Raw genomic sequence first — 26769 nt, 5'->3', positions numbered from 1 at the left:
TGTCCATGCACCAGCTTCTTCTCTGCCATAACCCTGGGAACAGTGAGACAGGTCTCCTGCAACACCCCAGACCACAGAAGGGACTGTCAACCACTGACTGATTTAAATCTGCCCAATCTCACCTTCCTTTGGTCCCAGTATCCTCAGATTGCCTTAAGATAGTCCAGACCCACTGGGATGCTCTTCCCAGGCTATCTCTGGGGCCCAAACCTCATTTTATTCCTCTTCCACTCTTCTCCCCTCCAACAATTTACCTCAATCTCTCTCTAAGCAGATATATGGAAAGCAAAGTGAATACCAAGTGAGCTTCTCCAACAGAAGACAACCGAGCCCTAAAGAGCCACCTTTGGAATTCTAAACTTGCCTAAAACATATTAGAGATTGTCTTCAAGCTCCTCTGGGTGTGAATCAACCCTTTGTGGTGGCACTACCTCCATGGAAAGGGTTTAAGAGGCTTCACTAAGACACAGACAAGCTGTTGAGGGCTTTGCAGTTATTTAGAGGAATTAAAAACCTTAGACTCCACCTTTAACCTCTGGGTATCTCCCTATAGTCATCTCTGCACATCCTACCCATCCTTCAAAACCCAGCCAAATACCACCTCCTCTTGAAAGCCCTCCATGATTCCATATGACAAAGGCAGGCTCTTATGCTCCAGACTTCTCTGTACTTCCCTCCTTGGGTGGTGCTCCATGTTACCCTTACTTGTGTGCAAGCCCCTACATTCTCAGTGTGTAGCAGGCTCCTGGCAGGGAGGCCTGCCTCTTCATTTCTGGTCCCAGCTCCCACCCCCAACATCAGCATAGAGTCTTCTTGCTGCAAAAAGTTCTCCATACATTTTAGAGGAAGAAGATGGGCAAAGGAATAACTTTTTAGGTCTCTCCATGACAAGAGTGGCAAAAGGAAGGCATAGGGCAGATTACATTCCCCTGTCCCATGTGACATCACTTCTTTCCTCAGCAAAATGGAGCTGGCAGGAGATAGGAAGGAAGAGTAAGTGATGAGGAAGAGGAACAGACAGTCCTTGATCATCCAGGCCCAGTTAAAAAACAGGAGGTAATTTCACAGAAGGATTTTAGTACAAGAAACAAGTTACAGAGTGGCCAAGGGCAGAGAACAATGAGGTAACCTAGACATCATCCAAAACTAGACCCTGCTGGAAGGTTACAAGACAGAGATAGTATCACCAGAGTCCAGGAGCCAAGGCCACCAGTCAGATCTGAGAGCAGAGTGGGCCACGCAGTCTATGGTAAATACAACCCTAGAGGAGATGCGGCCATTGCCGTAGGCACTGCCCTGAACAGAAAGGGAGAGACACACCCTGACTTCTGCCTATTTCTTGCCCTCCAGGTTCCCACTGGGGCCTCCCATTGGCCAAACATCCTCTGAAACCAGAAGGTAAGGGAACCTGAGGAATGCCACCTAAGCCCTTGACTGCTGCTGTGATGCCAGTTGGAGCAGGGGGTGAAATGGATCTGAAGCCACAGTACAAGAACATTCTTCTTTCACTTCTTCCATAACAAGCATCTGTCCCGCCTCTTCCATGGTCCTGAGTTTTCCTTTCTATGTCCCTCCCACCACCACCCCTGCCATGCCGATTCAGGCCATGAGTGGGGATACTTCTGTAAGTCTGTTCCAAGAGGACAACCAGCCAGGTCAGGGAGCGACACTGGTTGGACCTTGGATGATCAGCCCCTGATCAAAGAGCCCGGGCAGGCAGGTTTCCTGGCTAGTCAGGATGTGGAGCAGTGCAGGCAAAGGGAACCACCAAGCTTGGCAACAGCCTGGGCGAACTTAGAACTGCCCAACTCCCTCACCCCACTCCCAAGAAGTCCCCATCCCAATGGGACCATAAAGTCAACTCTCTCAGGACCATATGATTGACCTGGCCTCTCAGGGCTTCAGGATGCCTCTAAGATCATGGATTTGCCTACCACCCTCTAATGCAATCTGATAAGAGCCACCAGAGGTTTGAACCACAAGAGGGAGGAATTAGGAAGCCTGCTTTCCAGAATCTCGAAGCCAGTGGTCAGTAATGCCGAGAACAACCAACTCTGACACATAAGCAGAGCTCACATGCCCATGAATGTTTACAGGAAAATATGGAAGAAATCCCACTTTGCAGAGAAACAGCTGGGTATTTAGAAGCATTGTTTACACTCAAGGATCTGCCTCACGAATCTGACATGTTAAATAAACTCATTACCACCCACCTTGTCCAAACTTTCATCAGAGAAATGGAAAAGGACCAACGAGGGCAGGTAGACCCTGGCTCCCGAAGTTCAGACTCACAATTCTGAGTAGTCTTATTCCTACTCCACCCCAATTGCATCAAGCTTTAGCCTTGGTTTTAGGGTCACTGACGTTGGGAGACTCTGAGGCTATTGCTAAGCCCAGAAGAGATGGGGCATTTAGAAATTTGAAGGCCAGGGGTGGCAGTTTGGCTCATACAGACAAAGTCATTGTTGGGGCCTGGGAAGACCCACCTTCTCAGTGGCCAGAATAGTGTTACTGAACCAGACACATATCCAGAGTTTGCCAGCTGCTGCCCTACCCCAGGAAGTAAAGGCTGACCCACGAGACTTGGATGGTTCCTTGCAAGGTGGCTGTCACAGCCAGCTCAGGCAAGACAGGGAGTCTGGGGAGGTTTACCTCCCATATCCTTGCCTCCCTTTAATGGCCTTCTTCCCCCATTACACCTGGGAGTACCCCAAAAGGCCTTAAAATGCCAGTCTGCCATTAGGCATTTGGGAACAGATGCACACAGACACGGAACTAAACCCTGAGCCCTAGGACAGAACTCCCCGGTTGAGATGGAAGGGAAGGGGCCCTGTTCTGCCTGGAGGGCCTCATCAAGTCCCACCAAGTCTGAGGATGAGTTGTCCAAAGCTGGGTAAGAAGGAGCCTGAGCAGACCCAGGTAATGCCCTATAAACAAGTTCACCTCTCAGGAAGGAATCGTAGTCTCCTGGGTCCAGTCCACAGAGCCCCATAAGCCTCATTTCCTGCTGTCCCTACCACACTCCCCTCATCTGGCTCTTATGGTGCCTCAATCTTCACAACACAGAGCTTGGGTCTTCTTAGGCCAGCAGTTTCTGAGCCTTTGCCTGTGAATCTCTGCCTCCCATATGGCTCTTCCCACCTTCCTTTCAAGGGCCAGGTCAACCACCACTTCTGGTCTCATCCTCACCTCCCCAGGCTCCTCACCCCCAGTGGACAGGGAACTCAATGGGGCAGGGCTCAGGAATGTGTCACCAGCCCTCCACCAGGCACACTCAGATTCCACAATTCAGTTCACAGAAAGGAAAGCCATGTCACTTAATCATATCAGCCACACTTCCCCACCTGATTTGGATGGACAATTCTGTTCCACATATCTGACCTGTTGGCCACAGACCTAAAAGGAAATCTCTATTATCAGATCCAGCCAAGAAAATGCTAAGCCAACCATAGCGGCCAAAAATGCATTCTGTGTTTTCCATGTATCTATAGACTCAAACAAGCTTCAGACAAACACAAAGTTGGTAACTTCTGATAAAGACTCCCCCAGGTTTGGACAAATTTAAAGGATCCCCTGCCTTGCCATTATCCATTTAAGATAACACATAAAAATGGATGAACCAGAAGGGCCCACTCACAGGACAAAAGACTCCATGGAATTCCAGTTCTCAAACGCTCATCCCCACCATGGTCATAATTTTTGCCATCATCCACTAACTATCTGTGTTATTATTAATTTTGTATTTTTCTTCATATAACATTAAAATTACCCTCTTCTATTCAAACTGAGCTTTCCTCATTTAGTGCATTTTATTTTTCCTAATATCTACTAAGCCAAACACAAACAGCTAACATTTCCATAAGTCTATACACAACAGACAACCTTTTGGGTCTCCCATTCGGGTCGAGCATGGCCACCTTGGGGGTGGCCCCCATTTGCTGTGTCTGCCTTTTGATGCTGTGGACTGAAATGTCACCACTTCTGCTCCACTTGATCAGGGAGCTGGCACAGTGGCTCCTGGGCCTGGCTCCCGGGCTCTCGGCTGACTCACTGACCCTGCCCAGAAGCTCCCGGGGGCCCAGTTAAGGAGGTTACTGTGAGCAGAGTTTGCAAACACTGGAACGGGGAGGTCAAAGCCAGGCTTTGTGCTCATTTCAGGGAATACGCACACCCACTCCAGCTCCCACCCACTTGCTCTCCATCCTCCAAGTAGCTCCGGCAGATATGAGAACCTGTAGAAAGCCTGTTCTCACAAAGACCTAGCTGAAGGTGGGGACTGGAGAGTCTTGCCATCTGCTCATGCAGTGCCTAGGGGCAGAGGCCATAGCAACAACAGCAGCAGCAACAGCAATAATAATGACAGCCTGCAGCCCCTGACGTCTTCCTGCCCAAATGCCAGGTAAATTTCGTGAGCACCTGGCACCATACCCACATGCTGCCTAGCTGGGGGAAGACAAAGGCTGAAGTCATTGTAACTGTGATTTATGGAACACCTCCTTCTGTGTCGGGCTGGGATAAATGCTTTGCATACATTTGCTTACTTAAGGCTCACATGGCCCCTCGAGGTACTTAATACCGATGGGGAGCTTAATTTATAAAGGGAGGGCCTGAAGCTGACCTCAGTGAAGTGAAGGGACATGGTCACACCCAGAGTCACGCAGCTTCTTTGCATTCCCACAGCAGGAGTCGACACCCAGTGTAAAGGACTTCAACGCCCAGGAGCCTTCTGCTGCTCCTCCCAACCTACATGAGACCAACCTTCCCCGCCATCCTGGTGTCCCCAGGTGACATTATAGTCCATTTTGGGGTTGTCAGCAGAGATTACACTCTCCCAGGCCTTGAGCACCATGCCAACGGGGAAACACTTGTCTCCAGACCTTACTGGCCACTTGCCCAGTAAGCAGCCAAGTTCCTGGTACTAGGCTGGGTGCTAGACAGGAGTAAGAGGAAAGAAAGCTCAGTCACAGCACCGTATTGGCAACCTGAGGTATCTCAAGAGTAAACTCTTTATACCAGAGATCTTTTCCTTTTAATGCAGCAGAGTCAAAAGGAGAATTGAGGAGCGGGCAGGGGTGGGGTGCCTGAGTGGCTCAGTTGGTTAAGTGACTCTTGGTTTTGGCTCAGGTCATGGTCTCAGAGTTGTGGGACTGAGCCCTACATCAGCCTCCACACTCAACATTTATCCCAGTAACTCAACTTGGAGTCTCTTCCCCTTGCCCTCCCCTGCTCTTGTGCTCATTCACTCTCTCTCTCTTTAAAAAAAAAAAAAAAAAAAAAAAAATCAAATAAAAAGAGAGAACTAGCCACACCCCATACGTCTTTGCCTCAGTGGCATGTTTGGAGGCACCTGCTATGCTGTAGTGAGTGCTCAGGGGTGCGGGCTTCGTTCATGCCTGGTCAGCGTGGTCTGCAGGATGGGGTTTACTCAGAGGGGGTTCAGCCTTTCTGAGAAGCTGTGGCACCCTGCAGGGCCTCACACACTCTGCCCCCAGCCTGCCTGTCTACCTCCATGCCACGCTGCCTTTCCAGAACAATCAGATTCTGATATATTCATTCTGCTTCCTTGATTCATACTATTAAATCCAGGACCACCGTCTTCTTTCTACCTTTTTTTTTTTTATTATGTTGTTAGTCACCATATAGTACATCATTAGTTTTTGATGTGGTGTTCCATGATTCATTAATTTGTGTATAAAACCCAGTGCTCCATGCAATCAGTACCCTCCTTAATACCCATCACCGGGTCATTACTTCCTTTTCAAAATACGACTCACTTTCAAAATCTCTCAGCTAGTCTCATCTGTTTGATTATGTTTCAACTAACATTTTTCTCATTACAAGTATGTATGCATTGCACAAAACTGGAAAATCTGAAAAGTAGAAAGAACATAAAAATTGTTCAAATCCAACCACCCAGATGTAAGTACCATTAAAATGTTGGTATATCTTTTTTCCTTCTTTCCATCTTTTATCTAAGTGTGTGATTATTTTTAATTAAAAAAAAAGGAATTACACTATATACAGTTAATATCCTGATGTTTTTACTTAATACATTGTAAACATTTTCTCAGGTAATTTAATGACAGGATTCTTCAAAAACATGATTTCTAATGACCAGAGTATTGTCTCATGGATGAGCCATGATTGAGTTAACTGTTACCATATTGTTGGACATTTCAGCTGTTTCCAATTTTTTTCTATTAAAATAATGCTTTGATAGATACCTGCATATGTAAGTCTGTATATGAATCTCTGATTCTCCTCCAAGATAAATTCATGGAAGATGAATAGCTTGGCCCCCTAGGTATAGATATTTCTCAAACTTTCCAAACAAAGCATTTCAGAAAACTGCTTTAGCATCCCCACCCTCACCTGAAAATCAAAATGCTCATTTCACTGCATCCTTAACATCACTGCTTCTTATCATTTTTAAAACAATTTCTCTCTTGAAATATGAAAAATGATGTTGTTTTAGTGTGCATTTTTTGAAAGTGAAGTTTGGCATTTTTCCATATGTTTATTGACCTTTTCCCTTTTTCTTTTGTGGTCTGGTTATTCATGTCCTTTGCCCTTTTTACTCTTGTGCACTCCTATTTTTCTTACTGAACTGTCAAAGATCTTAAACTGAAAATATGGAAGATGATATAAATATTTCCTTATTCTGTCTTTTGGTTTGACATAGTGATGTTGACATTTATCCCAGTAACTCACCTGGAATGTATTCTGATGTGTGGTATGGGACAGCAGTTCCCACATTTTAATGTGAAGCTCAGGGTAAACCTTAAAAATTTGCATTTTAAGGAATGCATGGGTGGTTCAATCGGTTAAGTGTCTGACCTTTGATTTTAGCTCAGATTATCATCTTAGGGTCCTGGAACAGAGCCCTGTTCCAGGCCTTCCACACTTCCACACTGGGCATTGAACCTGCTGGAGATTCTCTCTCACCTTTTCTCTCTGCCCCTCCCCTACCCTCTAAAAAATTCTGCATTTTAAGAGTGCTCCAAGAAATTCTGATGGCTGCAGCCACACTCTGAAAAACACTGCTACAGAGTGAGAGGCTAAATTTTTTGGTAACGGGGAATTGTTCCAGCTTATTTATTGAATAACCTTTCCTTACCAATTGTCATAACATATTAAACAATAAATTACATTCCAATATCTACCTGGGTCTAACATCTTTTAGATTTTTGTTTAATATTCCCATAAACTGAAGCATTAATTTAGGGGAATTAGTATAAAAATAATAGCTCATATTTATTAAGCCATTTCCTTTGTAGCAGGCACTCCTCTACACTCTTGCCACGTAACAATTCACAACAATCTAATGAGGCAATTACTATTATTGTCACCATCTTAGAGATGAAAAGACCTAGGTCCAGAAATATTAAGCAATTTAACCAGGACTACACATTTGGTAAGTAGTAAATCTGGCACTAGGATCAGGGTAATATGACTATAAGCTGTTCCCATGTCGTCTTCATGAAGCAGTGTCTCACATGCCTCCAAAGTACCAAGTCCTCCAATTCATGAACATGGCACACTTCTCCATTGATTCAGTTCATCTTTAATTATTACTCTGAGTAATATTCTGAGGTTCAACATATTGCTTACTCATTCCTAGATATTTTATATGCTTAAAAAATTAAAATAAGATCTTTTGCACTGAAAACATTTCCAGCTAGCTGTTTTTAATACTTGGGAAAACTACTATAAAGTATCTATGCAGCTTGGCCATCTTACTGAATTTTATTAACGCTAATAATACTCCTATTAGTGCTCTTAAGTTTTCTTGGAAGGTAATTATACAATTTCAAAGTAATGATCACTTTGTTTCTTCTTTTCAATAGTTATACCTTTTGTTTTCTGGTTTCATGCTTTACTTCATAGAGTCATATTAAATGTAAAGGTGGGAGAGAACATTCTTATATTGCTGGTTTTAATGGGAATGGCTCTGCTGTTTCCCTATTTTCTACAAAGTTGGATGTTGGCTTAGACAAATATTCTTTATCCTGTTAAACAAACATTCTTTGCAACATAGCATTTTTAAATGTTAATTTCTGATTTAAAAATCTTTCTAAAATTTATTGACTTCTGTCTTCTTTAAATGAAAGATTCAGAGCATAATTTTCCTTGACAATTCAGAATCACTGATTGCATATCTACTACTGTAACATTTTGGGGCACACAAACATTCTTGCCTCTATAAGAACATGTCTCCTGCCACTATGTTTCTTGAAGTCAGGGTTCTGCTTTTTATGTTTCTTTTCTGTGCTATTAAGCTGTCATTTCCTTCTGACGGCAATGCATGTGTCTCTAACTACTCTTCACCATAGAGTTTTTTTTTTTTTAAAGATTTTATTTATTTATTTGACAGAGAGAAATCACAAGTAGATGGAGAGGCAGGCAGAGAGAGAGAGAGAGAGAGAGGGAAGCAGGCTCCCCGCTGAGCAGAGAGCCCGATGCGGGACTCGATCCCAGGACCCTGAGATCATGACCTGAGCCGAAGGCAGCGGCTTAACCCACTGAGCCACCCAGGCGCCCCACCATAGAGTTTTGTAGAGCACTAAGTTAGAGAACCCTACTTCTTAAAGCTATATGTAAAATGAGAGTAAGCTCTGAGAAAGCAATTTCTTTAGGAGTGAGAGTGAGTTTTATTACAAATAAACCTTGAGCCATTATGGCTGATTTTAAACTTCTCCCTGTATTCAGTGGTTTTCAGTCCTGCTCCAAGGGAGACAGGATTCCAGCTAGGGGGAGCATTATTACCCCTATAGGCAAGAAAGTAAACATAAACATGCTTTAAGAACTTCAATAATAAAACAGGAGTAAAGCAGACAGAAAAACAGAAAATTAAACATCTCATTCTACAATCATTCAAGAGGCTTCCTATGAAGTTATTGGGAGATTTCATTCTAGGACACAATGAAAATTATTGTTATCCATGCCCTTTCTACCTTGGAAAGAGCATGGAGGAGGAACAGTAAAGAATCTACTGAGGCAAGTGAATCTGGTTTTGTATACATCTGTCTTCCAGGGTTACTCACGTACTGACACTGCATGAAGCTCTATGTATGCTAGCAACTCTGGGGGGACACAACCCTGGAAGAGAATTGAATGTGCACAAAATTATTACAGTAACAGGCAGCACATGCATGAGGGCCGGGGTTGCAATTATCAGATTCAAAGAAACAGTCACTTGAGGTAGGAATGCCAGAGAAAGAAAACAGGCACCCCTGTCTCATGCAGTGGGAAAAAGACCATGGAAAAAGGTCTGAGCCTGTGGGAATGGATGCCTGGGGCCGGTCACCCCCCTCTCCTAAGCTCTCCAGGCTGGAGCTGGCCCAGGCCCATCCTTAGTCCCACACCTGGTTTGTTTTTCTGGCACCGAAGATTCCACATACCCTTCCTCATATACCAGTCTTACTTTTGTTGCCAAATGGCCTACAGACATTTCCTTTAAGTAAGCATACATAGTTTTATACAACTGGGTTTTTGCATTGGGAAGTAATATATGCATGTGGCTAAAACAAAAATCAAACAGTGCAAGTGGACATGCAGTTACAAGTGAGTCTTTCTTTTATCCCAATCCCTCTCAGGCACGACCACCAATTTTTAGTGTACGCTCCTAGAGACTTCCGCAAATGTACAAGCATACATGAATAAACACACATTCTTTTAAACAGATGATGGTAAGTTATACACCTTGTTCTGCATTTTGCTTTTTTCCATCTGATCAGCTAGCTTGGAGATGGAGTTAAACCTTAACCCAACAGGCTCAGACTCCCTCCCCCAATCCTTGCAAGGAAAGGTAATCTGTAAACCACCTGCAGAAGTGGCAATGGGACTTGCCATGTGTCCCTCTGCCTGGAACACATTTCTGCAACTCTGCACAGCAGTTTCCTCAGGCTCCGGTGCTAAAAGTCACCTTTAGCAATGTGTCCTCTTGGGTCACCTTATCTAAGAAATACCTGCCACCCCCACTGGATGGATTCTTCTCTCGGAACAGGGTATGGTTTCTTCATACCATTCAACATGGTATTCAACTACTTCATTTGCCCATCTATTTACTGGTTCACCATGCATCTCTTCCCATGAAACAGCCCCTCGATGAGGTGGCAAGACCATGACTACCACGATCACTGTCATTCTCCTGGTGCCCAGCACACACTGCCTGTGACAGGTGCTCTCTGCACACTGGGTAAGAAAATAAAGTTACCTTGTGACTTTACAAAGCTCCTTTGTTTCCCAAGTGAGGGACAGATGAGGCAGTATGAGATCATGGGGTAAGAATTAACCCCAATATACTGGTGGAAAAACAGGTTTGGAGAGGAAGTATAATTTGTCTGAGGTCACACAGTGGGTCAGTGATAGAGTCAAAATTACAACTCAAACATTGTGATTCAATTCATTGTGACTTTTTCTGCCTCTAGAAAAATGCCGATTTATACTCATCAAATCTCAGCTTCCAAAATGTCAGTCCTTGTTTTCAAATAGGACCCTAACTCTACAGATATCCACAGATAAGGGGCCAAAATCCCTCATACTCCTTCCTCCAGTTAAGATCTAAGGATGTGCCCCAGCCCACCCCAGGAAGCAGCTAGCCCCTCAAGGAACACAAACTGTCCTCCTCACATTTGACAACTGTTAGGGATTTGGGGCACCAGAAAGAGCCCAGGAATTTCTTCTCATGCTTGCATAGCCAGCCTGGGGAGAAGAGAGCCCCTTAAACCTCTGACCCAGCCCCCTCACTTCCATAGATCAGTGTGCATCACGGAGCAGTCCCCCACATACTGCACCCTCAGTCATTATATACCCGCATGCTTCAGCCCAGGACCTATAGCTGCATGATCAAGGTCAGAGTGTGGACAAGGGGTGCATGGCTTCAAGTGGAAAACTGTCTTCCTCTAATGGGTCGGGCTTTCTGGAAACCACCTCACTAGCTGGCCCATTTGCAGACATTCCAGGCCAACTGCAGAGTTCTCCCTCCTGGTGAGAAAAGGGCTATTGCTGGCTCCCCTCTGACTTGAATCAAGCACTGATCTTCATGGCTGGTCCTACTCAGACTCTGACCATCACCATTAGATGAACCTAAAAGAAACCAGCAGAACTTTGCCAAGTGGGCAGACATTCATGTTCTGCTTGATTTATATCCTCTATAGATAAAGAGGCCACGAGACTTAGTTTCCAAACCAAGACAGTCTTAAAAATAAAAAGGGTCCCCTTATACATATGCCAGGATTTCAGGCATGAACCATAAATGTTCCAGGAAAACCTGGCATATTTCACACTAACTATGGCAACAAGTTTGCTATTCCTAATGGCCCTGAACAATCTCTGAGCTTGGCCCATCCTCCAAAACACTACCCCAGCTGCATATTCTCCACTGCCTGGCATTTATAAAACTTCCCAAGCATTTCACATCCACATACTTTGTGAACTATAAAAACAAGTGTAATTTCCACATTAAAAGCAAAGACAAAGGTATGGTATGGTAAGGGGATGGCCAAGATCCCACAGAAGTTCGTGGCAGAAATGGGACAAGAACTCAAATTTCCTGACTGCAGTCCGGTGAATAAACAAACTCCACGTCCTTTTTCCACTGTCCACCGGCACTTATTTACATAGTGGTCAAAGTAGAACAGGCCCCTCTTTGAAGTCATAAGATGAGCTTCCACTAGGAACTAATGAGTCACTATTCATTAAGAAATCCTGAGCTAGTGGCTCAGTTGACAAGCGTCTGCCTTTGGCTCAGGTCATGACTCCAGGGTCCAGGGACTGAGCCCCACATCAGGTTCCCTGATCAGCAAGAAGGCTGCTTTTCCCTCTCCTGCTTCCACTGCTTGTGTTTCCTCTCTTGCTGTCTCTCTCTGTCAAATAAATAAATAGAATGTTGGGGAAAAAAGAAAGAAAGATAGATAGATAGGGGTGCCTGGGTGGCTCAGTGGGTTAAGCCGCTGCCTTCGGCTCAGGTCATGATCTCAGGGTCCTGGGATTGAGCCCCGCATCGGGCTCTCTGCTCAGCAGGGAGCCTGCTTCCTCCTCTCTCCCTGCCTGCCTCTCTGCCTGCTTATCATCTCTCTCTGTCAAATAAATAAGTAAATAAATAAAATCTTTAAAAAGAAAGAAAGATAGATAGATAGATAGATCCTGAGCTAAAAAAAAAAAATTGCTCTTTTTACCTAATACAATTTCTAGTGGGTTTAACATATTTCAGGGAAACATATATACTCAGAGATGCTTGTATACTCTTCTTCCAAAAATAATAACAGAATATGTAACCTACCCTTCTGTGATCATAGAAGATCTCATTCCGTAGTGCAGTGGGGGGCTGGGTCTTTCTTCTCACACATGAGAATCAGGGCTGTCTTCATCACTGCTATGCTCTACCTCTTAACACAGGGCCTGGCTTGAGCAGGGACTCAAAGTTCATGAATGGGTCGATGATGAATGGAAGGATGGCTGGGTGCATATAGAGATAGGTACATGCGTGGACATATGCACGCCTGCTTAGAAAGGAGTTGGTCTCCTCTGATGGGGGATCAGTTATATTTACAGATCTATCAGAATGGGATTAAGTAGGTCTTAGTTAAGTTTGACCTTTGACAACCACTTTTTCCCCACTGATAATTCAAGTGCTATTGTGCGAGAAAACAAGGCAACCAAAGGCGTTGGAGAACATCCTAACCCAAAGCAGTGAATAGAGTAAACACAGGAAGCTGAGCTTCTGAGAAGCAGCAGCTATGAATGCAGCTAGAGGGCAAGAGAAGGAGAAGCAGACTAGCTGACTCGGTGGACACTTAGAGGTCCTGGGGTCTAGACAAAGTGTGGGAGTGGTCAAGGCAGGATACATGGTCAGGGTGGGGGCAGGAAACCTGGGAGAACTGAAAAGTATTATGGGCTTCACCAGCAAGGAATTCACTCTCTCATGAGCCACAGTGGTAATCTCATCCATTTTATTGCTCCTCTGAACTATAAAAGCAAACCAAATACACATTGGGGCAGCTTCTCCAGGCCTGGAAAACCTCTCCTTTATGGCTGGGGAAGTTTGTTCAGAGACCACAGAAATAAAAGCACCTCGGATGGTGATGTTATGCTTCCAAGGAACTTCCTTACTCATCTTGTGTTGCGTATACATCCCAGTGAAGTTTCACTTGCCCTGGGAGAGAGCATGACCTGTGTACCAGGAAAGACAGAAGAACCCTGGGCATTTGGGAGTCAAAAAGAGCTGGCATCCAGCTCAGGGTCTGCCACTCATCAACAGGGACCCTCGGCTGAGCCACTTATCTTCTCTGAGCTTTGGCTTCTTACCTGTTAATCCACCCTGACACTACCGCTGGGTCACAGGCCTGGTGAGGACACAAAGAACCTGTCACAGAGCACAGGTGGCCACCTGGTGACCCTGAAGGGCTCTGCACAGGGACAGTGGTGTCATTTGTCTATTTAGAGGATTAAAAATCACAGATGGCTTGTCTGCAGATAAATGCTTCTCAAATACTTTAAAGATTTTATTGATTCATTTGAGAGAGAGAGAGCACTCAAGGAGAGCAGGGAGAAGGGGAGCAAGAGAAAGGGAGAGAATCCCAAGCAGACTCCATGCTGGGTGCAGAGCCTGACACAGAGCCTGACACATAGCCCGATCCCACAGTCCTGAGATCCTGACCTGGGCCAAAACCAAGGTTCGGATGCTTAACCGAATGAGCCACCCAGGTGTCCCTTAAATATTTCAAATGTAAAATTGAAAAGTGAAGTCAGATCCTAGCAAATTATCATCAATTTCTAGGGCCTCATATTAACTTTGAGTTTAACCCAAATTAACATCTTCCCCAGCTTTGTCGAGATAAACCAATAACTCAGACCACCACCCTCTGAACTGAAAATGTGAACATTTTATATGGAAGAAAAACGTAGGGCTGGTAGAATGTGAGCCAGCGTGAACCATCAGGTCTCGCTCTAGACACAGGCCTGGGTCTGACTTAACCGCACGTCAATACAACTGCAGTGTAAAGGTTTTAAGCCAGTCTACCCTTGCTAAAAGGCCAGATTTTTTTTTCTTCCCTTCCCTGGGGCTGAAATTGTTATCACAGCTCTCTGCAGTGGCATTGCTTAGGAGAGTACCTAGCACATTTCAGATAATCAATACATGTTTCTTGAACTAAATCTGAAAATAAGATGGTAATTTGTGAAATGCTGGCTTTAAACAGCCAACCTATCTTTGACAACACTGTCCGAAGCCAGGTGTCCACTACCCAAAACTTGCAGCTCCTGTCGCAACACGGATTTTTCTCTGTTCATTTCTGGTGCTGTGGTAAAAACCAGCACTGCCAAGGAGCAGTCAAGACCAGGCAGAATAGTCTTGCTCAGCCTGAGACTTTCGACTGGCACCAAACTTAGGACAAATTTTCAAGCGCAAGTTCACTGCCACTTCCAAAGATGGGTCTTTCAGGATGCTCAAACTTCAAGCAAGGAAGATGATGTTAAGCGCTCATATTTCTGGAAAGCAAGTACCCAAGGTAAGCTCAACCCAGAGTGTCCACTGTCTCCATGGATACCTGCAGCATTTCTGCAGATGAGATGGTATGCCCCTTCTTCATTCAGAAGAGACCCAGAACAGGTGTTTCCCACCAGACATGCTAGCCAGAAGAAGGCTACCAACCAGAAAATTCCCAAACCCTCCTAATCAGATCTAGATAGGAAGCCTTAGACATTTCCAATCAAGAACCCCCAATCTTTCAAAGGTACACAGTCCTCATCATTAGAACCCATCTTGTAAAGGAGTGAGGGCTGGGAGGGCTGGATCCTGGCCTGAAAGAACAATCTTTGTTTGATATTCTTCAATAAGATTTTTTAAAATTATAAAGTAATTCATGTTCCTTGCACAAAAGAGAGAGAATACAGAATGTTATAAAGAAGAAAATAAAAACCATCCAAATTTCCATAACATACAGATAATCATTATTAAAATTTCTATAAATGCATATGTATATGCATGTCTGTATATAAGTATATATAATGTGTATGTGTATGTATATAAATATATAATTAGAAGCATAATTTTTGCATCCCACGGTTCTCACCTAAAATTACTTAAAAGCATTTTCCAATGGCATTCAATGTTTATATTTCATGAACACCCACATAGACCTTACTCTGCACCAGGAACTATTCTAAGTGCCTCACAAGCATTAATCCTCACAGGAGGCCTGTGAGGTGAGTATTATTATCCTCCCTATGTGCAGCTGGGGACACAGAGCAGGCAGGCAGCAGAGCTGGAGTTCATAACCTGCTTCTAATTCCAAAGGCTGTGCTCTGTCGCCCACCATGCGGCACTGTCTCTGCAGCCTTTAGAAACCTGACTTTTTAGGACTCAATAATATTCCAATTGGGTCTCCTGGGATTGAAGCAACGCCACATTTAAGTCCTCCAAGTCCTTTGCGGCCAAGGTCCTATTAGGCTCTCTCAGTTTGTTGGACATAGGAAGAGGATCCTGGCTATCAGATACCTCGACTGTTGACTACAAGCCACGTATAGCAAAGTGGGGGAAATACTGCCAAAGAAACACCCATTGTGAGAGCATTAGCTCTTTGACGCCTGCCACCCGTCTCCCCCCCCCCGCCCCGGGGGTCCTGGTGCTCCAGGGAGCGGCTGCTTCCCCACTTGTTCAAGATCGGGCAGGCTGCCTCATTTGCCTGCACTTTACTTTCTCTCACTAACACAGGGCACTTGGACCTGCCTGACAGGATGTTGATAAGACTTAAGGAGAAAGCTCGATGAACCTGAAGTACTGGCCCAAGCTGGCCTGGGGTTGGGTAGAGGACAAGCCTGTTTTTTTGTGGTATGTGTGTGTGTGTGTGTGTGTGTGTGTGTGTGTTGTTTGTTTTGGTTTTGGCTTTTTAAAAATATACCTGTTTATTTCGTGGATGTCATCTCATCCACTGGGATGGGAAGGACAGACTCTACAGTCAGACAAGGTAGGACTGACTCCCGGCCCTGCCATTTCCTAGCTGTGGGACTTTGGACAAGTTTCCTAGCCACTCTGAACCTCGTTTGCTCACCTGTGTAACAGGCATCATAATGGCAGCCACCACACAAGCCACTGTGAGAATTAGATGAAATAATACATGTCAAAGAATTTAGCATCTGGCAGGGACTCGCTAAGTCATAGCCCTTCGTACTACTTTTTTGCTCATTTTCTACCTTCTCTGATTTCCCCTGTGTTCATTCCTTTCTCTGTTGAGGTGGAGCCCGGGGGGGAGGAGGGGGCGGCGGCAGAGGAACCACCAATCGGGTCTGAGTCTGTCACACAGTAACCCTCAAGCAGCCAGAATTAAGGGGAGGTTAGAGACCTGGTCACCCTCCAACTTCCCTTTTCCAATTCACACCTCAGGAGACCTGACTAGTGTGCCCAGCCACGGGCCACTGGCCACCACCATCAGAGAGTACTGCTGGGGTTTTGAAGGCCTCTTCCAGCACCCTACACAGTCACTAGCATTGCTAAAGGAATCACCGAAGGAGAGCATCCTGAGGAGCTTGATCCTGCCCCTGGGGCTGGAATACCTGTTTCCAAAGTCCCTGTCCTTGGTTCCTACCTGAGGTATGCAGGAAAATGGCTGTCACCACACAGGCCTGCCAGCTTCCAGTGTTACGGCTCCCTAGGACTTTGAGCTGACAAGCCCCTCAAAGACAATACCCCCTCCCCAGCTCCAGAGAGATGCAATCTGTAGGCAGGACTAGGCCTGCTGGAAGGCAGGCCTGCTTCTTCAGTATTTCCATTCAGCCCTCGGGCTATAAGGGAGGAACAGGACACTCCTCAAAGCCAGCATCGTAATTGCAGGAGGCATTAAGCTTAATTAGGCTAATCATCTGCCTGAAGTCATTCACTCTCAACCTCCAAAAAGTGTCTTCAGAAGAAAATCCCATACCAGCTGTGGGGCTGGAGGATGCAGGTGGAGGCTTAGGGTGCTGGTATCTGGAATTCCTAGGGGGCCTCCAGCATGGTCTCAAGAGTTTTGGGAGCAGAGCTAACCAGCTAAATCTATACCCAAGAAGGACAAAAAGAGGGGACTTCTCAGCCTCAGTCTCAAGCCAGCATCTGGGCCTGAACTGGAGGGGGTCTTTTCTGGTTTCCCTCTGAGCCTATTTGACTTGGTCAGTCGAGGTCTGACCCAGGAAACCGTCATGCCCAGGCACGTTCCCACAGGTTCTGTGGTTTAGTTTCTCCAGCCCTTTCCTCCCCACAGCAGTGGCCTCCTATCTGCCAGGATGATTCTCTGTAACCAGCCAACCTGAGAGACAGAAAGACTTATCTGAGTGGACTAGTTCCTCACTCAGAAAACTTCATGGGAGGCTACAAAGCCCAGCTGAGAATGAAAAATCTTTTGCAACAAGGAAAAAAAATCTATTTAGAAGCTAAAATTGAATCCTAAACCCCATAATTTAAAAGCCCAGGGAGTAGAGATGCCAGCCGCCAAACCCTTGTGCGTAAATGCCTTCCTGGAACTGGGGCATGGGGAGAGAATCTGGAAGCTGGGTCCACCCCCAGGTCTGCAGAAGCCCACACACCTACAGCAAAAATCTCACTAAATCAAAATCACTCATCCAGAATTCAGGATAGCTAGGATAGGGAATGCTTGGTTCCTTCCATTGTAATGGTTTATGGAAGGCACATTAGAGAACACAATTGTGGGAGAAACACTTAGCCCCACTGAGTCTTCCCGATCCTCTTAGTTGCACGTATTAGCACAGAAGGAGCTAGACGTAAATAACCCTACTTTGTCCATCAGAGATGATTCTTGCCATTAGAGGCTCACTTTGTAGGCAGTGGGCCCTAGCTTTATATACAATCTCTGCAAAAAGTAAGAGACAGTTTATGGATTGGTGCCTGCCCTGTGCTGGAGAGAAGCACTAATCCTTTGCTCTCTGCTAAGTGGCAGACCCAGGGCAAGGTGATTGACACTGAAGTCACTTCTCACAACAAACCCAAGGAGGGGGGTTAGATGTCGTTAACCCAGATTTATGAAAAGAAAAAAGCAAGGCCCAGAAACATTGCATAACCACCCAAGGTCACTGAGCAAGCAAGTACGCTGCTAGATTCAAACTCAGGGTGCATGTGTGTACACACACACACACACACACACACACACACACACACACACACGGCATCCTCAGGAATTCTACAATAGGACTTCTTTTGTCACAGCTAGGCGTTCACTGTGGCAGCCATGTGAAGGATGGATAGATACGATAGGAATGAAGCCCAGGCTAGTCCAGCTGGGCAGCCCACAGTCCCCACAGTCCAGCAGGAGATGGCAAGGGCCCAACCAAGGCCACAAAAGGGTGGGAGCCCCCTGAAGGGAGCCATAAAGAAGGGAAGAGCTTGGGGAGAGAGGACAGCTTCTTCAAAGACTGTATAACCCCTGGGTTCAGGTCAAGAAGGGAAGAAGAACCACACTTTCTCCTAAGAGTGTAGATAAGGTAAAGACAAACACTTCAAACACATATGACTAGCTCCAGGATAGAAGAACTTATCCCTAGAAGATTCCCAGGCCTGCCCAGGAAGGTGGAAACCAAGTAAAAGCCAGAATCCCCAGGCATGGCAGCAGGAGATGCCTGTAGAAGGAGGCAGTCCTCAGCAGCGACAGCCTCTCACATAGACATAAAACACTATGCAGAGTTTTTATGAGGTCCCCCCGGCCCCAGACCTCTGCAAGGACACTAAGCAGCCATAGGTTGTAACTGCAGATGGAGACCTTGGTGTCTGAAACCATAAATGACTTACCCACCCCAGGATGGGTGGCTACCTAACCAGTGGTCAGAACTTCCCCAGGTCACTCCCTCACCCAGTGCCAGCCCTTTGCTCTCTGGTGTCTTCTTCTGTGGTTGGGTTTGTGACTTCCCACTTTTGTGACTAACTCTGTGAGAACAGGGGAGGGATAACAACTGTTCATTCATCTAGTCAATCGGTCAGTCAACAGACACTTGAGTGTCTACTATTTGCCAGGCACAGTGTTTGGTGCTGGGATATGACACCAAACACACAGTCCCTGCCAGGGAAGACATTCCAGGCAAGGACTCCAGACAAGGAGCACAGAAGTAGGGGCTACAAAGGGGTAGGGGTGAGTGGAAGGTTGGTCAGGGAGATAGCATCTGGGCATGACTTCGTGCCAGGGACTAGCCTGGGAAGAAGGGAAGGGGAGGGAAGGGAAAAGAAGAGAAGGGAAGGGAAGGGAACGGAAAGGAAGGGAAGAGAAGAGAAAAGGTGTTCCTTCCCTCCAGGTACGCTTGCTCAGAGGACACCGGCACCACTGTCCGTAAGCTGAAGACCCTCAGACTGACAAAACGACATCCTCAGGGCTTGAACACTGGGAAGCAGAGAAGGCAAGAATGGCAACCCTGCCCCCCTGCAGAAGGAGGCCACCTTACTCATCTGTTCCCCAAGCTGTTCTACTTGGAATGTCCCAGCCATCACCAACTAGGCACCAGAGCATGAAGGCCCTGGAAATGCCTCATCTACCTTATTATTTTAACCTACTTTTAATCAAACAAAGACTACACCCTAAGACATAGTTGCTAGCAGGAGAAGCTTTAATGAGGCCAGCAGATGGAGCCTTGACAGCTCTAACACAGCACAAGGGCTGAGTGATCTCTCGAGCCCTGAGGGGGCTGGCCAAGGGAGAAGGGAGTATGCAGAAATATGAGTGGATTCTTTCTTAGATATGTTATGGCATGGACAGACAGGAATAGACTCCTCTTCCCAAAGTCACTGCCATGTACTGACTTCCCCAAAGTTGCCTGGAGAGGCAGCCCCATCCTGGACAAGCCTGTGAGTGCAGAAGGCCAGGTCTGGGGCTGTGCCCTCCAACTTCTAGCTCCCCGCACAGAGTGAGCCCAAAAGTAGCAACAAGGAATATTTTCTGGATAAAATTTTCAGGGGAATGAATGCCAGAAGGAAGGGGTGACAAGCAACTTATCGGGCTGGCCTGTGCTCCCTACAACTAGAGTAGCAAGAGCACCATTAATACTGGCAATATTGGCTGTGTCCTCCCAGCCTCAGTTTCCCTAGTAGCCCATCCTGCCTCCAGCTGTTCTGGACCCTCATGGGTGCTAGGTGGTAAGGATACCTGCAGACCCGGGCATAGCACAATAGAAACCCTGTCTGTGTGTGGTGAAGAAGAAAGGGAAGCAGTAAGTGGGTTGATTACAGCAAACCCCCAAAGGCTCTCCGCCAGAATCTGGTGGGAAGGGAAGCACCCCTAACAGCCATCAGGTCTAGGAATCCAATCAGTCAGAAAGCCCAGGAAGGACATGCACTGCCATATAATCACATAATTGTCCCCAAAATGAGAAGTAAGCATGACCGTCCAGGTGGAAGTATCCTGGCCATCCCTGTGCAAGAAGGATCCTTCCCAAGTTCATGGTCCCTTTGCAACCATGGTCCTATGAGCTAAATTAATGGTAACGGTTATAGCAACTCCACCACATCTTCTCCCTCTCTCTGCCCCAGGCCTCATCAGCATCCAGCTTTCCCCTGAGGGTGCTGCTTTCCCACTGCCTGCTTGGATGGAGGCTACCCCTTCCTTCTTCACTGGCAAGTGGCTCCAAGCTGTCTTCACTCCCCAGAGCTGCTTCCATCTCGTACTCCTCTGCTAGCACCTGAAGCTCCTGTCCATCTGAGGCTTTGCAGGCTGGTCCTCCTCTCCTTGCAGTGGTCACCTGCCATCCACATCCTTCACACCCCCTCACTCACTTCAGACCTGCAGGCAGACTCACTGTCCTCCCCCCAGGCCATCCAGGGTGACCTCAGCCTCTGGGGATGTCATCAGTCCTGAGCTCCTTGTCGCCAGTAGCCCTTGTCCACACCCCAGTCCAGATACCCAAACCCAGAGCCATACCCTGCACCCTGTCATCCCCCAGACTCGCTCCACCTTCCAGATCACCAACTCAGACACCTCACCCATTAACCACAGGCTCCAGGCCTCCCGCCCTTGGGGTGCTTCATCTTCCTGGAGAGCTCCAACCCTGGAGCTGCCCCTGACCTGGACTCTGCCACAGAGCCCCATTGGTACGCCCCCACGGTCTCACATGAGGGGCCTGTGATCCTCCCACAGACTTCTGTGTCAAAATTCCAAACAGCAGCTCTTCTCACTCTCCTCTCCTCCCTCCTGACACCACCGCGCCCTTCCTGCCACGTGCAGATCCATCCCCACATCACGGAGAAGGTCCATTTCTGACTCAATATTGCATGTCATCGTTCCACCCCTGGGCTCTGGGTCCCTCTCTCACTGCTGGGGGCACAGGTCTCTCCTACCCATCCCACCTCTTGCCAGTCTCCCGATTCCACCCCCTCCCTCTGCCTCCTTCCCCCAAACATGCTTGGGTCCTGCCCACTCATCCAAAACCAAAGAAGACACAACTCTCCTTCCCCTTCATTTCTCCACCTTCCCTCAACTTGCTGCCCTCTCTCCTCCCACCAAAGGGAGGTTACCTCTGAGAGTTGCTTACAACCCTCGCTTGCCCTCGTCCACTTCAACCACTGCAGTCTGGTTCTATCCCTGCCACTGCCCCAGAAGTGCTCTTACCAAGGTCACTGTCAGCTCCCTGTGGCCACGTGAGCCTTCATCCTTCTGACCTCCCAGGAGCATCTGTCCCTGACTTTCCGGCTCCACGGCAGGAGCACAATCAGGAGAAAGTGGTGTGTGCAGCACGAGGGAGTTCACACTCCGGAATCAAGCCGTCCTGAGCTGGCAGTCCTGCCTCTGCGGCTCACTAGCCATCCCTTTGACATCTCCACGGCAGAAGGGGACGAATGCCAGCACCGCCTCCCCAGGTCACTGTTAGACTGAAAGCTTGAATGGGGTGTCCAGCCCCTCCTGGCACCATAGCGACAGCGGCCATCACTGTACCACAACATCACCAAACTCTGGGCACACACTGGGTACACACACAAGGAAGAAGCCGAGAACAAAATTGGAAAGAAGACTTACTTGTCAGTGAGGTCTGCATGTCAAAGGACCAGGTCTTCCATTAATAACTCAAGGAAACCAGAGGCACCTGCGCAGCTCTGTCGGTTAAGGGGCCGACTCTTGATTTTGCCTCAGGCAATGATCTCAGCATTGTGAGACTGAGCCCTACTTCCGGCTTTGCGCTGGGTGTGGAACCTGCTTGGGATTCCCTCCCTCCCTCTCCTTCTGCCCCTCCCCCTACTTGCACATACTCACTCTCTTTCTCAAATAAATAAACATTTTTTTAAAGTAATTCAGGGAAATTGGAACACTGCTGACAAGACAACCATTGAGAAAAATGCCAGACCAGGAGGGAGAAGTGTCTGGAAGGCTGGGGCCGCACTCAGTGCAGGCCACTGGCCAGCAGGAAGAACAGAGTGGGACCACTGAGAGGGACCAACTCTGTGAAGGCCCTACAAACTCCCCTCCTCCACTTACCCACCTACAGTGGGCCCTTTGGCACCTTCTGGTCCTTGCCTTTGGAACTGACATTGCTCCATCCTGATGGCTTCTCCAGTTGTCCCTTGAGCAGTTCAGCAATGACCTCAGGCACCATTGTTCTGGGTGTCAGGCTTGGGTAAGCCTGCCCATGGGGTACGTCTAGGTAATGTCAGGTCTGTCCTTCTACCTGTACATCTAGGTAAAGTCAAGGTCTGTCCTTTGGGGATGTGCATCCCAGGAGTGGGAGAAGACAAGTTCAAGTGACAACAAGAGGGAAAAGTGCAACAGGTAAAGAGACAGGTATGACATGTAGGTGCCTTATGAGGCTTGGTGGCTGGTTGGGGTGAGCAGGTTGGCAGTGAGAGTAAGTCAGAATGGTCCAAGCTCCTGGCACAGACAGTACGGCAGAGGACAACATGACACCATTACATGAGACACTGGATCACAGAAAACCACTCTGCAAGGGAGGCCCCCAAAGAGGAAGGTGAACCTTAACACTGTTCATTAGGGGTCAAGCCAGACTCCTGAGAAGGCCAGGAAAATAATGATAATGATATCAATAATAATAATATCAAATATTTTGAGCACTTGCATTAATCCTGAGCGCTTTGCACTGGATTCTATGGATCAGTCCTATCAACCCCCATTCCATTCTCTTTCTAGCTGGGAGGTTGGAAAGCTAAACAAGTTTCCTAGACTCCTGCAGCTAGGGTCTAGGGTGTGATCTAGGTCCTGCCAGTCAGATACACTCACACCAGACTTGGAAAGCAGAAGGCAGATGCCATCCTCCTATGTCCTTTAGCTGTTTCTAGTGGCAAGCATGGCTCTGGAGATGTGGGGTTTCTTGGAGGCACATTCTAGACCTCCTCCCACAACTTCTCAGTTGTGGGAGGCGAGTGTGAGTGAGAGGTGAGTGTGGTGCCACCAGCAGCAGCAGTGATTTTTTTCACTCTGGCTTCCTGGTACCTGGATCCCAGCTGCAAGCCTGAGTCCTGAGCTCTGAACTCCAGTGTCAGAGGCAGGCAGCCCCACCCCAGAAGGTTCCGTTCTGAACTTTCCGGGATATCCTTTCAGGGGCTTGTCAGTGATCTGCTCCTCCAGCCCTCTGAACAGTTGTAGGACCTCATTCCCTACTTTAAATCTCCCCTTGCTATATCTTAAATTAGCCTTGATGTGCTGGGTTTTTATATGCATTACCTTGTGCTGGGTTTTTATATGCATTACCCCTCACGACAGACCTACTATTAGCTTTATTATTTCAAAAGAGGACTGAGTCATAGAGATGCTAAGCAATTCACAATAGGCTACACAACTAGTAAGTGACAGAACCAGATGTCAGCCCAATGCCAAGTGCACCCCCAACCTTTACAGTATAATCCCCTGATGGGAAGCACACGGTTACACTGCCTTGCAGAAGCTGCCCTGTGGGCATGTCTTTTCCAGCTTCCATTAGGCTGGGGTAGGGGCAGAACAGAAGGAGAGGGACGGGGGGCCCACTGGATAGGCACTCTTTCTCAAAATCATGGTGGACTATGGGAGGACACTGCAGTGGGTCATTCTGATTAAAAGTGGGGCATAAAGCTCTGCTTGCTTAGCAGTTGGCATCAATGAGAAAATTCCCTGTCCTTCTTAGAAAGTGGGGCAAGTTGGCACATGGAGGTTATGCACAAGTGGGGGCTGACAACCATTCACTCCTCTGCAACTTCACAGCTGAGCTTGGCAGGTCATTTCATTCTCCACATCTGTAAAATCTGGCCTGGTAGGGCGAAAAATGAGACCACTTGGATGGCGAAGTGAGGGAAAAAGACTCAAGATATTTGATTTTGAGAGCTATAGACGCTGACGCTTTAGGCTGAAGCTAAGGTTGCTCATACGCCCTCCCTCTGGATGCGGACAGAAGGACACAGCTATGCAGAGGAACACTTGCTAATCCTCTTCCTCCCCCCAGAGATTTTTCCTTGGCTGCTTAGCCCATGAGTGAAGTCATGTGTCTCTGTGCATAAGTACAACAACTATAATTTTCAGGGAGTTAATTACCTTCATACTTTGATCTGGTGGAGTTTCATCTCTATGGTTACCGGCTGAGTATAAACAGTTATCACTTGTCTCTTTTACATAAAATATTCTTGGAAAATACCCCTAGGGCTTCAATCATGGAAATCAAATATGCAGAATGTTCAGAGAACCTATTAAGATTTTTTTATATAAAATATATCTACACACAAAAATAGATAAAATTGGGTAACCATATGGCTATAAATAATAATTTGAGAACTGATGCAGTTTGCTTTTTCAGTTCTACTCTGCAATGAGCACATCAGGTCTCCTCAGTGAGGCTGGTCTGGCGAGGGTAAGGGCTTGGCTGAGTGACAGGCAGGGGTGCACAGGAAACAGTGTCCAGCACTTGATAATGTTCACTGGTAGTATTAGAGCTGGGAGTGACTGATGCTCAGAGGGACCATTCAGGTAAGTGATCATTTAGTCATTGTACTTATTGATTGTGCCTGCCTGGGGCCTTATGCTGAAGCCTGTGTAAATAGATGTGACTGTGTTGAATGAATGAATGAATGAATGAGTGAGTGAGTGATGAAAGCTAACATTTACACAGAATTTAATGTGTGCCAGTCATCGTCATGCACTTTACCAGTATTTTCTGTAATCCTCACCATAGCACTAGGAGTTAGATATAACTGTCATTATAAAAAATTTATGGTGAGGAAACTGAGGAAATCAGAGAGGTCACATAGCTAAAAAGATGTAGAGCCCAAGTCCATCTCAGTCTAAAACCCTGCTCTCTCTGCCCCCTCCTCGGCTGGCATTATACGACAGGCCCACAAATGTGGATGTCATGACTGCCAGACAACACTGAAATTTTCAAGGTAAGGGGCATGACAGTTTTCCTAATTTCCCAAGACAGAGCTCCGTAGATGGGTGACCCTGATGGGAAGATGCTCCTGATGACCAGAAGCATTCAACCATTGGTCAACAATGTCTATATATTGGTATATCTATCTCCCTGATCAGTGGTATCTGCCCATTGGCAGGTCTATGTCCGTGGTCAGTAGTCCACCCACTGGTAGCCCTATGTCCCTACCCAGTAGTGAAAATCCACTGGCAGCTCTATGTTTCCAGTCAGCAGTGCCCATCCAGTGGGAGCCTTCTCATCCAGGGTAGAACCGCCAGCATCTCTAAACTCCAGGAGTCCATGAGGTTGAGCAGGGTTACCATGTCACACAACTCCAGATGGCATACAATGGGAATAGTGCCCAAGAGTTAGGCAACACCCAGCCCTGGCGATCCAATCTTGTCTCCAAATGGAAAAGGTGGCAGGGACTATACAGGGTGGATCTGGGTAAGAGAATGAGAGGACCCACCAGAATGGTACTGTTTAAAGATGGAGGTCTCTACTTGCCTCACCAGGGACTATTTGGAAGTGGGGCCTGAGTCAACTGCAGCTATGATTAGATTTCAAAGGCATGTGGATCACATCTCTAAGACTCGAAATCTGGGTACAGAGTCTGACCAACTACAAAACAGGGATAGAATATATGGAGTGAGGACTACTTACCAAAGCCCTGGGTACCATACTCCCACAGAAATGGGCCACTGTGATGGCTTTAGCTCAACAGTCAGTCCCTTAAGATGTCATCCCCCATCTGCCTCTTGGAAGAAATGCTTGGAATTTTGTCTTATGGTGCCAGAAATTGCAGATGCTGCTTTAATCAAGTGAAAATACTTCCCTAGATCCATTGAAGCCCCATTTCATTTTCTGTTCTGGATGAGATCTGGCAGAGATTAGAAATAATATACACATACCTGTTGAGTGTTGACCTGAGGTTAGCACACATAGGTTGTGAGGTTGTGATGGAGGCTGACACTCAGTCACAGCACAGAAAGTCAGCTGGTGTTCCACTGCAGACACAAAGCAATCAGGCTCACTGGTCACCAGCCTCTCACTAAGGGCCCACTGTACTTGACCCTGTGTATTCCAAGATGGAGAAACCCTGGCTTATGCCCCAGGAATGGAGAGCATTGAGGACTACATCAGCTGTGAACAGAAAAGGAGGGAACTCGTAGATGAGAACAGAGGAGGAGGGAGAAACCAGCAGAGCTGGATGAAGTGCCTTTTCCTATGCAGCAACCTTGAGAGCCTAGTCAGCAGCACTCAGAGCCCTTGGACAAGAGCGCTCATCTGGAATCTTGCTGAGTTCAGGGGTGGGAGAGGGTGGGGGAGGGTGGTGCACTCCCTTGGCCACTGCTAGAGCTCCAGGACCTTGGGCAATGGACCAGGCAATGGGCATTTCTGTCAGGAGTAGGGTGTTTACACCAG

General features: G+C 46.9%; 1 long non-coding RNA gene across 1 annotated transcript in view; it reads right to left on the bottom strand.

Annotated features, from left to right (window-relative positions):
* Nucleotides 1–26769, bottom strand: part of LOC132028536 (uncharacterized) — an 83213-nt gene that overhangs the window by 35063 nt on the left and 21381 nt on the right. The window lies entirely within an intron of this gene.

The sequence above is a fragment of the Mustela nigripes genome, chromosome 12, assembly GCF_022355385.1.
Source record: "Mustela nigripes isolate SB6536 chromosome 12, MUSNIG.SB6536, whole genome shotgun sequence".
Taxonomy (NCBI): Eukaryota; Metazoa; Chordata; class Mammalia; order Carnivora; family Mustelidae; genus Mustela; species Mustela nigripes.
This window is presented reverse-complemented; position numbering and strand designations above follow the sequence as displayed.